We start from the raw sequence: 11,747 nt of genomic DNA, 5'->3' as shown, positions 1-11,747 counted from the left end.
AACTGCATGCGCCACAGACTATGCACCGGGTTGGGCGCTTTGAGGCTTTTATCCTCTCTGCCTCCCTAGGCGGTTCCAGCATCGACCCCCTTTCATGGAATGGGAAACATGCCTGACTCCTGAGCTTGTGTTTTCTTCACTGCACTTGGGAGTAGCTTTTCAGGAGGGTCTGGGGAACCTCTCAGAGCCAGGTCACCCTCTCACTCTTTGGCTCTCAGTTCTCTTGCATGCGCTGGCCTTTGCATACGCTGTTCGTTCCCCTGGGAACCTCCATCCCCATCTTTGCTTATTCACTTCAGAATCTGCAAGGGTCGGCTCAGAAGTCACTTATTCCTGAAGCTTTACTCAGAGCCTCCCCGGGGCTGCTGCTGCGCTCAGGCCGTCCTCTCACAGCACTGATAACAGCTGTCCCTCCCCACCCTCCCACCACCTCCACTCCCACCCCAGGAAGTGAGGCCAGAGGGCAGGGACAGAGCTGCTGCTGTATTCTGTGTGCCACCAGGGCCCAGCAAAGGGAATGTAGGGAGGGTGGGAGGTACAGGACAGCTGGGGTTAGGGGCTGAGGGCTGGGTGTCGGAGGCTGGATCCTGCTTTAGTGGAAGTGTCCCTTTAACAGCCGCTGGCCTGGCCTGGCTCGGGCCCTGCTTTGCCTCCTGTTCAGCTGTGACTGCAGCTACCATGCTGACTCATGTGCCCGCAGCTAGCAGGAGCTGGCAGCATGGGCTCCCCAGGGGCTACGACAGGCTGGGGGCTTCTGGATTATAAGACGGAGAAGTATGTGATGACCAGGAACTGGCGGGTGGGCGCCCTGCAGAGGCTGCTGCAGCTTGGGATCGTGGTCTATGTGGTAGGGTAAGAGAGAAGAACTTTTGGCCAGGCTGGAGGGGCAGGGGAAGAGGTGGGGAGTGGGGTTTGGTCCTGCTGGGTTGAAGTTGAGGGTTGGGCTGTTTAGGGGCTGGAGGGGAAGGGGGCAGATTGGTTCGGGGGCTGGGGGGAGGTAGGCAATACAAGACAGGAGAGCAAGAACAAGCTGTGTGTTTGTCCTGTGTGCCCACCTGCCTCCTTCCCAGTCCCTCCCCATGGCCCCACCCAGGGGGCACAAGACATCATCCTTAACATCTGTGAGAGCTGGAGCAGTGGCCCCAGAGAGACCACCAGCTGTATCTTGGGTCAGGGGAGTCTAGAAGCTGGGAGCTGGGTCTAGTGAGGCTGGGGGTGGGTGCTGGCTGGGGAAGGTGATTGTCCGAGGGCACTGGCTCTCTGACGCATGGCTGGAGCTTCTGTCTCGTTCAGGGGGTCTGGAGTGGGAAGTGGGGCCAGAGAGGAGGTGGGGCCCTCGATGCTGGACTGGGAGCCTGTAGGGTGTGGGGAGAGAACTGAGCATGTAGGGCCCAGCTCCGCCCCTGTCACTACACCCTGCGGACACACCACACTGCCTAACTTCTCCCCAGGTGGACTCTCCTCGCCAAAAAAGGCTACCAGGACCCCCAGATTTCCATCACCAAACTCAAAGGGAAGTGGCCGACTTGGTGAAGCCGCCTCATGTGGGGGCCCTGGTGCTGCAGACGGGGGCGCAAGTCCTTTCCCTGCTGACCGCTTGAACACCCGCCATGCAGCCAGTGTGTGTGAGAAAGAAGCATGTGATGCCGGAGACAGCTGGGGGTTCTCAGGAAGGCCTTCACAGAGGAGTGGCGCCTGGACAGGGCTTTCAGGGATGTGTAGGAGGTTCCAGTAGAAAAAGGTACGGGTTGAGAAGCCAGGCTAGAGAAACTGCATTTCCGAAGGCTGCCAACAGAAAAGAAGGGGGTGTTTGAGACTAATGGCTTGAGCTTCAGAGGGGTGAGGGGTGTGGGAGGGCTGGAGCCGGAACATCCTGTAGCCCTGCTCCCTGATGGGGGGCACCTCTGTCAGGTGCTCCTCCTCCACCTTTCTCGGCTGCATTTTCCTCCTCCCTCCACCTATCCACAGCCCTAACTTCCACCTCTGCTCTTCTGATGCCCAGGGTGTGTGTAGCCCCAGTGAACACCTGCCCAGAGCACAGCTGTCTTCCAGGTGCACACCCACATGTCCAAAGGTCAACTATTTCCCTCTCCTGGCATGGCCTCTGTGACATCCACTAGTTCCGAGGGCTCTGACATCCACTAGTTTAGTGCGGCAGCCAGACCCATGACTCAGCCTCAACCCCTTCCTGTCCCTTCCAACATGTTTCACTACTTGCCCATGCCACGCCTGCATGAGACTATGACCTCCTAGAGGACCCTTAGATTCTCCTCTCACCCATTCCCTACTGCTCGGTGCACACCACTCAGTAGCCAGGCTGAACTTTCACACCAGGCATCCTCAGAGCCTGCAGCCCCTGCTTCTGCTCTCAGGAGGCCCCCGGCCAATCATGGTGGCCACCCATCCCTCCTAATCCCAATGACTGCCTCTCTCAGCACCCTCTGACAGCCCTCACTTTCCTTTCCTGGGCATGCATTCCCCAAATTCAGTGTTCTTGTGGGCAGCACTGGAGGGTCAGCCTCCCCTTCCAATGTCCTTGGCCACCCTTTGACCCCAGGCAGAGCTTTCTGTCTTCTCACCTGTGCCCTGACATGCCAGCGCTGCTGTGTGTGGGATGGGAGACTCACCTCCTCTCCATCCTGGGCAGGTGCCGGGCCCAACTCTCCCCTGGATCTTCAGTACTAGAAGCAGCAGGCTGTTGGAATATTCTGGTTGATGCCAGGCATGGTAGCTAGAGCCTATAATCCCAGCTACTTGGGAGGCTGAGGCAGGAAGATCTCTGAAGCCCAGGAGTTAGAGGATGCAGTAAGCGTTGATGACACCACTGCATTCCAGCCTGGACAGGTAAAGTGAAACTCTGTGCACCTGTAGTCCCAGCTACTCAGGAGGCTTAGGCAGGAGAATCCCTTGAACCCAGGAGGCGGAGGTTGCAGTGAACCGAGATCGTGCCACTGCACTCCAGCCTGGGTGACACAGTGAGACTCTGTCTTAAAAAAATAATAAATAAGAACGAAAATAAAAGATATTTTGGTTGAGCAAATGAGAAGGAAACTTGTCTCAAGAGATGGACTTGGGCATGAGGCTTCCCGGTCTCAAAAATGGCCAGAACCCCTGCCGGCCTCCCATCTCTGCTTCAATCTGCCTTATGGGGGGACGGGGTTAATGACTGGATGGGGCCAACATCCCTTCCCTCATAAACCAGGCTGCAGGCTTCCGGCCTTTCTGGTCGATGCGAGCCCATCCAGGCCAACCTTGAGATTTGCCTCCTAGGGAGAAAACGTGTTCTTCTTGGTGACCAACTTCCTTGTGACGCCAGCCCAAGTTCAGGGCAGATGCCCAGAGGTGAGTTTGTCCAGGATCCTCCCAGCAGGCCCCTTGTTCCTCCACCTGCCCCAGGTGGCCACCCATGTTTCCCTTTCCCAGGTGGCTGAAGGCTCAGCATGTGCTTAGTGTCCCCCAGGCACTGGGCTACATCTTTGTGTGAATCATTTCGTTCAGTCTTCACATATCCCCACAGGAATTCCTGTAAGCCCCATATCAGAGGCAAAGACTGAGGCTCAGTGAGGTTGAATCACTTTCTTAAGGCCTCCCAGCCTGTGGGTGACAGAAACCTGAGCTCTGGGCAACAGCAGTTTCCATGAGGTGCCCAGACCCTCCCATCCTGGTCCTGCCTCTGGGTACTCTCCAGGTTGTTACTGTGACACCCAGAGCTGGGCACATGCTCAAGGAGGCTCCAATAGCCAAGCAGTGGCATAATCATGGCTCTCTGCAGCCTCAAACTCCCAAGTGGTCTTCCTACCTCACCCTCCAGAATAGCTGGGGCAACAAGCATAGGCCACCACACCCAGATAATTGTATTATTCTGTGTAGTGATGGGGTCTCACTGTGTTGCCCAGGCTGCTTCCAAACTCCTGGACTCAATCAATCCTCCTCCCTCAGCCTCGCAAAGTGCTGGGATTACAGGTATGAGCCACCAAGGCCAGCCCAGGACACGTTTCTTGAGAGACACAGATATCTTTTGTTCCCGTGTAGTAAGAAACCAAAGTTGAATAAGCTTATACTTACGTTCAGCAATCAATGTTTCTGTATTATATCTTATTTGGAAGTGATCTAGATATTCAACAAATAACCATCTTTTAATTTAACTTAGTTTGACTTTAAGGTTTTAGGTTACCGAAAAGACTTTGGATTTTTTTTTTTTTTTTTTTTTTTTTTTTTTGTGCTTTTGTCACCCAGGCTGGAGTGCAATGGTGCAATCTCAACTCACTGCAACCTCTGCCTCTTGGGTTCAAGCGATTCTCCTACCTCAGCCTCCTCAGTAACTGCGATTACAGGTGCCTGCCATCATGCCTGGCTAATTTTTGTATTTTTAGTAGAGTCGGGTTTCGCCATGTTGGCCAGGTTGTTCTCAAACTCCTGACCTCAGGTGATCCATCCTCCTTGGCCTCCCAAAGTGTTGGGATTACAGGTGTGAGCCACCTTGCCCAGCCAGAAATTATTATCATTATTATTATCGTTATTATTGAGACAAGGTCTCAATAATAGTGGGAGTTGGCTGGAGTGCAATAGCACAATCATGGCTCACTGCAGCCTTGAACTCCTGGAAATTATTTTTAAGTAGACATATTTTATAATCATTATTCAAATAGTATGTCTAGCAATGAGTCAGTCAAAAATAAAAATTAAAACAATAAAAAATTATTTATAGCTGGGCACAGCGGCTCCCGCCTGTAATCCCAGCACTTTGGGAGGCCAGGACAGGAGGATTGCTTGAGGCCCAGAATTTGAGACCAGCCTGGGCAACATAGTAAGACTCCACTCGACAAGAAAATTTTTCTAAAAATTAGCCAGGCATCATGGTACACACCTATAGTCCCAGCTACTTAGGATACTGAGGCAAGAGGAGTTCAAGGCTACAGTGAGCTACGGTCCCACTACTATAGTTTAGCCTGGGCAACAGAGCAACACCCAGTCTCAAAAAATAATAATTATAACTTATTTACAAATTTTTTCCCACTTGCATTTATATAAGTTTAGTTTGTTTAACAATTAGATTTGAGGCTGGGCGCGGTGGCTCAAGCCTGTAATCCCAGCACTTTGGGAGGCCGAGACGGGCGGATCACGAGGTCAGGAGATCCAGACCATCCTGGCTAACACGGTGAAACCCCGTCTCTACTAAAAAATACAAAAAACTAGCCGGGCGAGGTGGCGGGCACCTGTAGTCCCAGCTACTCGGGAGGCTGAGGCAGGAGAATGGCATAAACCCGGGAGGCGGAGCTTGCAGTGAGCTGAGATCCGGCCACTGCACCCAGGCCTCGGCGACAGAGCGAGACTCCGTCTCAAAAAAAAAAAAAAAAAAAAAAATTAGATTTGAATTGTGAAAACTTCATGAAACATTAGACAAAGCTAGTTATTAAGTTTTATTTTGCTGGCAATTTTTTTGACATATATATTAGGCAAATATCAAACATTATTGAAGTAAAGTATCTAAAATGTTAAACATTCAACACTTTTTTTAAATCTCATATGAGCATACTAGGGGTTGTTCTAGTTAATTCCTCAGACATTTTTGTTTTTTGTTTTTTGTTTTTTTTTTTTGAGACGGAGACTGGCTCTGTCGCACAGGCCAGAGTGCAATGGCATGATCTCGGCTCACTGCAACTTCCACCTCCCAAGTGGTTCCAGTAATTCTCCTGCCTCAGCCCCCCAAGTAGCTGAGATTACAGGCGCACGCCACCACACCCAGCTAATTTTTTTTATATATGTATTTTTAGTACAGACAGGGTTTCACCATGTTGGCCAGGCTGGTTTCGAACTCCTGATCTCAAGCGATCCGCCCACCTTGACCTCCCAAAGTGCTAGGATTACAGGCTGAGCCACTGCGCCCAGCCCAATGCCTCAGGTACTTAAGTTTTAAAGATATGATAAGATTTACACTTTCAAGGAACTGAGAAAGAATGTAGATTTTCTCCAAGAAGGAGTTTCAGAGCATATTTTTTGTTATCAGAGATCTAGGGTGATGTTTATGGTTTCTTTTTCCTAAGAGCACGATAGTTCAGCAGATTTTTTTGTGGTTTCGGCCTAAACATGGGAATGCCTGGAGCTGATGAGGTTTGATGACAGAGCCCCAGGAAGTGGGAGGAATTGTAAGGTACAGTGAAGCAAGCCTGGCTGCTCATTCCCAGAACCTGTGTTAGGTCTGTTTTCTGGCTATCAGTATTCACATGTCACCTGTATATCTTGGGCCTGGAAAACAGGCTGGGGTGCTTTCTGTGAATTTTACAGGAAAAGGGAAGATAAGTAGGCAGCTGGGCATTGAAAGGATATTTGGAGAAGTTTAGGTCTAAAAGAAATTTGCTGAGGAGATAGGGCCAAGTTTTGAGGAGGGTAGGTTTAAGTCAGGGGCCCAGATATCTGAAAGATCTTCTGAGGGGATCAGGGACAGGGACTTGGGGGTTGAGCAGAGCACAGGTGGATGGAGGAGGAGAATTTACAGAGGGTGCAGATTTCAACTTTTATTCTACATCTAATTTCTGTTCTTTAATGTTGAGGAAGATTAAAGGAATTCTCTAAAGCTAACCATTATATTTCTTTTTTTTTTTTTTTGAGACGGAGTCTGGCTCTGTCACCCAGGCTGGAGTGCCATGGCGCCACCTCGGCTCACTGCAACCTCAGCCTCCCGGGTTCAAGCGATTCTTCTGCCTCAGCCTCCTGAGTAGCTGGGGCTACAAGCACATGCCACCACGCCTGCCTAATTTTTTTATGTTTAGTAGAGATGGAGTTTCAACATTTTGGTCAGGATGGTTTCAATCTCTTGATCTCGTAATCCACCTGCCTTGGCCTCCCAAAGTGCTGGCATTACAGGCGTGAGCCACCGTGCCTGGCCTATATTTCTTTGTGTCTTCTTTTTAATTTGATCTTTCTCTAGTTACCAATAGGACAGTTGTTTAGGATGAAAGCACCCTTTTGTGTGGCGGGGGGGGCGAGGGGCGGTTTAGAGATGGGGTCTCACTGTGTTGGCAAGATCATAGTTCACTGCAGCCTCAACCTCCTGGGCTCAAGCGATCCTCCCACTTCAGTCTCCCACAAAGTTGAGATTACAGGTGTGAGCCACCACACCTGACCAGTAGCACTCTTTAAAATACTTTTAGACTGGGCATAGTGGCTCATGCCTGTAATCCCAGCACTTTGGGAGGCCGAGTCAGGCAGATCACGAGGTCAGGAGTTCAATACCAGCCTGGCCAACATGGTGAAACCCCATCTCTACTACAAACACAAAAAATTAGCCAGGTATGTTGGCAGGCGCCTGTAATCCCAGCTACTTGGGAGGCTGAGGCAGGAGAATCACTTGAATCTGGGAAAGAGAGATTGCAGTGAGCTGAGACTACACCGCTGTACTCCAGCCTGGGCAACACAGCGAGACTCTGTCTCAAAAAAAAAAAAAAAGCTTTTAGATTCAAAAGTCCAAATCTTCAATGTCATACCCACTTTAATTGTGACTCAAAACCAATAAGCCTTTTTATGGCTTAAAATCAGTATGCCTTTTCTGGCTTAACCGGAGACACAGAAGAGCATCCCAAACAGGCTGGAAAAGATGCAATCCCCCTCAAGATCCAAAGTCTTTCTCAAGATAGCCTAAGCAAACAAATATCCTAATTGTTATCAAGGCAATGAAAGCTGAGACAAGTAGGACAAACTCCTCTGAGAGCTGAAACCGTTGGACAGAGACACTGTGTTTCTGATTCCTGGGCAGCTGGCTGGCAGCCTAACAACGACCTGTCCCCCCAACCCCCCCAGCTGGCAGAAACCAAAGAGAAGATTTTCATTGGTCACAGAGCCATGTTCTCAAGACATAAAACAGGATATAATAAATCACACAAAAGACAGAGACATGGAAAACAAGCCATATTTCTGGGAGGCTGTGAGTCAACAGCCGCTACGTATGCAGAGCCAAATACCACTCTCAGAAGTGCGAAATCAAATAATTCTTTTTTTGTTTGTTTTTGGAGACAAGGTCTCCCTCTGTCACCCAGGCTGGAGTGCAGTGCTGTAATCGTGGCTCACTACAGCCTCAAACTCCCAGGATCAAGCAATCCTCCCGCCTCAGCCTCCTGAGTAGCTGGGACTACAGGCGCCTGCCACCACGCCGGGCTAATTTTTGTATATTTAGTAGAGACGGGGTTTCGCTGTGTTGGCCAGGCTGGTCTCAAACTCCTTTCTCAAGTTATCCAGCCACCTCGGCCTCCCAAAATGCTGGGATTACAGGAGTGAGCCACCGCCAAGCTGTTGGATCTTTACATTACTATGAGCCTCGGGAGGAATGTGGCCATGTGGCCTGAGGCATGGGGTATGCAATTGCAACTTCTGCTTTTTCCTGTAAATGGTTGGAAATGACTGAGCAGCATCAGAGATAAGATGCCTTCAGAGCTTGCCTTCTTCTCACGGAATGTTGAAACAATTTTCCTTGGAATGTAGCAAGCTGTACTAATCGAATCTAACATACTGGATTTGTACACAAGATGTTGCAATCCTGCTGGCACTGTTTCTGTTTCTACCTTAGCTTCCCCATTTTGGAGCAATGACCCCCACCCTTTGGAAGCTGTCTCCTGGGTGTCCATCCTCAAGCTTTGAACTAGAATAGAAATCATATTTCCTTTCTTTTTTCTTTTTTCTTTTTTTGAGACTAGGTCTCTGTCACCCAGACTGGAATGCAGTGATGAAATTATAGCTCACTGCAGCCTCAAACTCCTGGGCTCAAGTGATCCTTTCACCTTGGCCTCCCAAAGTGCTGGGATTACAAGCATAAGCCAACGTGCCTAGCTGATATTTTCTGAATCTCATTATTTAAGGTTGACACAAGAGTCGTAACTCAAAGAATCAATTCTTACCAATGCTTTTCTCCTGCCAGTTTGAATTCGGAAAGGCACAAGGAAAAATTTTACTCTCCTCTTTCAACCAGGCACTACAGACAGAGATCCAGAAGAGTTCACTTCGGTAAGAATTCCTACCTGTGCTGCTTTTATTTGTTCTCCCAGGATCCCATCTTTAGGCTTGAGAGGATCTCATCCTTGTCACCAGAAACTGTAGGGGTGGCAAAACTCCACTTCCATCCCTAGAGTCTCAGCTGGGTCCAAGAATTAAATTGACATATGACAGGTTAACAGGAGAAAAGCACACAAATTTATTTATATGCTATTCTGCATCTGATTTCTGTTATCTAATCTTGCTCACAGAGTCCCTAAGGCTAGCCATTACATTTATTTATAAATAAGGGGCGCTGGACTGCAGTGGCGAAATCATAGCTCACTGCAGCCTCAAACTCCTGGGCTCAAACTATCCTCCCACCTCAGCCTCCTGAGTAGCTGGGACTACAGGCACATGTCACCCACCACACCAGTCTAATTTAAAAAAAAAAATTGTTGAACCGGGGTCACACTATATTGCCCAGACTGGTCTTGAACTCCCGGACTCAAGCAAGCCCCCTTGGCCTCCCAAAGCACTGGGATCACAGAAGTGAGCCACCACACTCAGTCCCACAAATGTATTGGGTACAAGTTTTACATGGGTTGGGAACCCTCATAAGGACATATGAAGACCCAAAGAAGAAGTTAGAGTCTGTTACTTATACACTGAATTGGACAAAGAATAATAAGTTATGAAGAAGCAACTAAATTATGTGGGGAGGCTTAAAAGATAAGAGTGTTTTAACAAGGTTTGTACAGAATTCTCTCATTTCAGTTTCTCATCCTTGAAGATAAGAATGTTGCATCTTTCACATGGCAACTTCATCTCTGCATTTAAGAAATAGCACAGGCTGGCTGGGCGCGGTGGCTCACGCCTGTAATCCCAGCACTTTGGGAGGCCAAGGCGGGTGGATCACGAGGTCAGAAGATCAAGACCATCCTGGCTAACACAGTGAAACCCCATCTGTATTAAAAAATACAAAAAAATTAGCCGGGCGTGGTGGCGGGCGTCTGTAGTCCCAGCTACTGGGGAGGCTGAGGCAGGAGAACGGTGTGAACCTGGGAGGTAGAGCTTGCAGTGAGCCGAGATCGCGCCACTGCACTCCAGCCTGGGCAACAGAGCGAGACTCCATCTCAAAAAAAAAAAAAGAAAAAAAATAGCACAGCCCAGGTGGGGTGGCTCACGCTTGTAATCCCAGCACATTGGAGAGGTCGAAGCAGGTGGATCACTTGAGGAAATGAGTTTGAGACCAGCCTGCCCAACATGGGAAAACCCCCTCTCTACTAAAAATACAAAAATTAGCCTGGTGTGATGGCGCATGCCTGTAGTCCCAGCCATTCGGGAGGCTGAGGCAGGAGAATCATTTGAACCCAGGAGGCAGAGGCTGCAGTGAGCCAAGATCACGCCACTTCACTCCAGCCTGGGTGACAGAGCAAGACTCTGTCTCAAAGATAAAAATAAAAAATAAAATTAAAATGAGCTATTCAGCCATGAAAAGTCATAGAGGAATCTCAAATGCATATTATTAAGGGGAAGAAGCCAGCCTGAAAAGGCTACATACTCTATAATCCCAACTACATAAGATTCTGCAGGCCAGGCGCCCCGTGGCTCACGCCTGTAATCCCAGCACTTTTGGATGCCGAGGGGGGCAGATCACGAGGTCAGAAGATCGAGACCATCCCGGCTAACACGGTGAAACCCCGTCTCTACTAAAAATACAAAAAAAAAAAAAAATTAGCCAGGTATGGTGGTGGGCACCTGTAGTCCCAGCTACTCAGGAGGCTGAGGCAGGAGAATGGTGTGAACCCGGGAGGCGGAGCTTGCAATGAGCCGAGATCGCACCACTGCACTCCAGCCTGGGCGACAGAGCGAGATTCCGTCTCAGAAAAAAAAAAGATTCTGCAAAAGTAAGACTGGACTATGGAGACAGGAAAAAGATCGGTGGTTGCCAGGTGTTAACAGGGAGGGATAGGCAGGGCACAGACGGTTTTTAGGGCAATGAAACTACTCTGTATGATACAATAATGGTGTGTATATGTGTCATTACACATTTGTCCAAACCCACAGAATGTACAACCGGAAGAGTGAACCCTAATGTAAACTGTGAACTTTGGGTGATAATGATGTGTCAATGTAGGTTAATCGATTGTAACAAACATTCCCCTCTGGTGCTGGATGTCAGTAGTGGGAGAGGGGGCTACACGTGTGTGGAAGGAGGAAGTATATGGGAACTCTGTACTTTCTGCTCAATATTGCTGTGAACCTAAAACTGCTCTGAAAACTCTTTTTTTTTTTTTTTTTTTAGATACAGGGTCCTGCTATGTTGCCTCCTAGGTTCAAGCCATCCTCCCAACTCAGCTTCCTGAGTAACTGGGACTACAGGCATGTACCACCATTCCCAGCTAATAAAGTCTACTTTTAAAAATCACTTTTCCATAAATATAAGTGTTTATTTGTGGACTGTCAATTCTATTCCATTCATCTATGTGTCTACTCTTATATCACCACCACAATCTTGATTACAATCATTTCATAGTTTAGAAATCAGGAATTGTAAGTCCTCCAAATCTTTTTCAAAAGTATTTTGGCTATTCTGGATCCTTTGCATTTCCACATTAATTTTGATGATTTCTGCAAAATAGGCAGTTGGGATTTCAATAGGAATTGCACTGAATCTATGCAACTCCTGAATCTGTAGACCAGTCTGGGGAATACTGCCATTTTATATTTAAAATCTTACAGTCTATGAACATGGGATGTCTTTCCATTTATTTATGTTGCCT

The 11,747-nt window shown here is 48.7% G+C and overlaps 1 long non-coding RNA gene across 2 annotated transcripts; it reads left to right on the top strand.

The window, feature by feature from the left end:
- Window positions 1-5: 5 nt before the first annotated feature.
- Window positions 6-11,392, top strand: LOC103222965 (uncharacterized). Of its 2 annotated transcripts, XR_012089533.1 has the most exons (6): window positions 6-852; window positions 1,452-1,741; window positions 2,648-2,844; window positions 3,271-3,342; window positions 8,909-8,994; window positions 11,270-11,392. It is a non-coding gene; the product is annotated as an uncharacterized lncRNA (long non-coding RNA). The 2 variants fall into 2 exon arrangements; XR_012089532.1 differs by having other exon boundaries at window positions 1,452-2,844.
- The last annotated feature ends 355 nt before the right edge of the window (window positions 11,393-11,747 follow it).

The sequence above is a fragment of the Chlorocebus sabaeus genome, chromosome 19, assembly GCF_047675955.1.
Source record: "Chlorocebus sabaeus isolate Y175 chromosome 19, mChlSab1.0.hap1, whole genome shotgun sequence".
NCBI lineage: Eukaryota > Metazoa > Chordata > Mammalia > Primates > Cercopithecidae > Chlorocebus > Chlorocebus sabaeus.
This window is presented reverse-complemented; position numbering and strand designations above follow the sequence as displayed.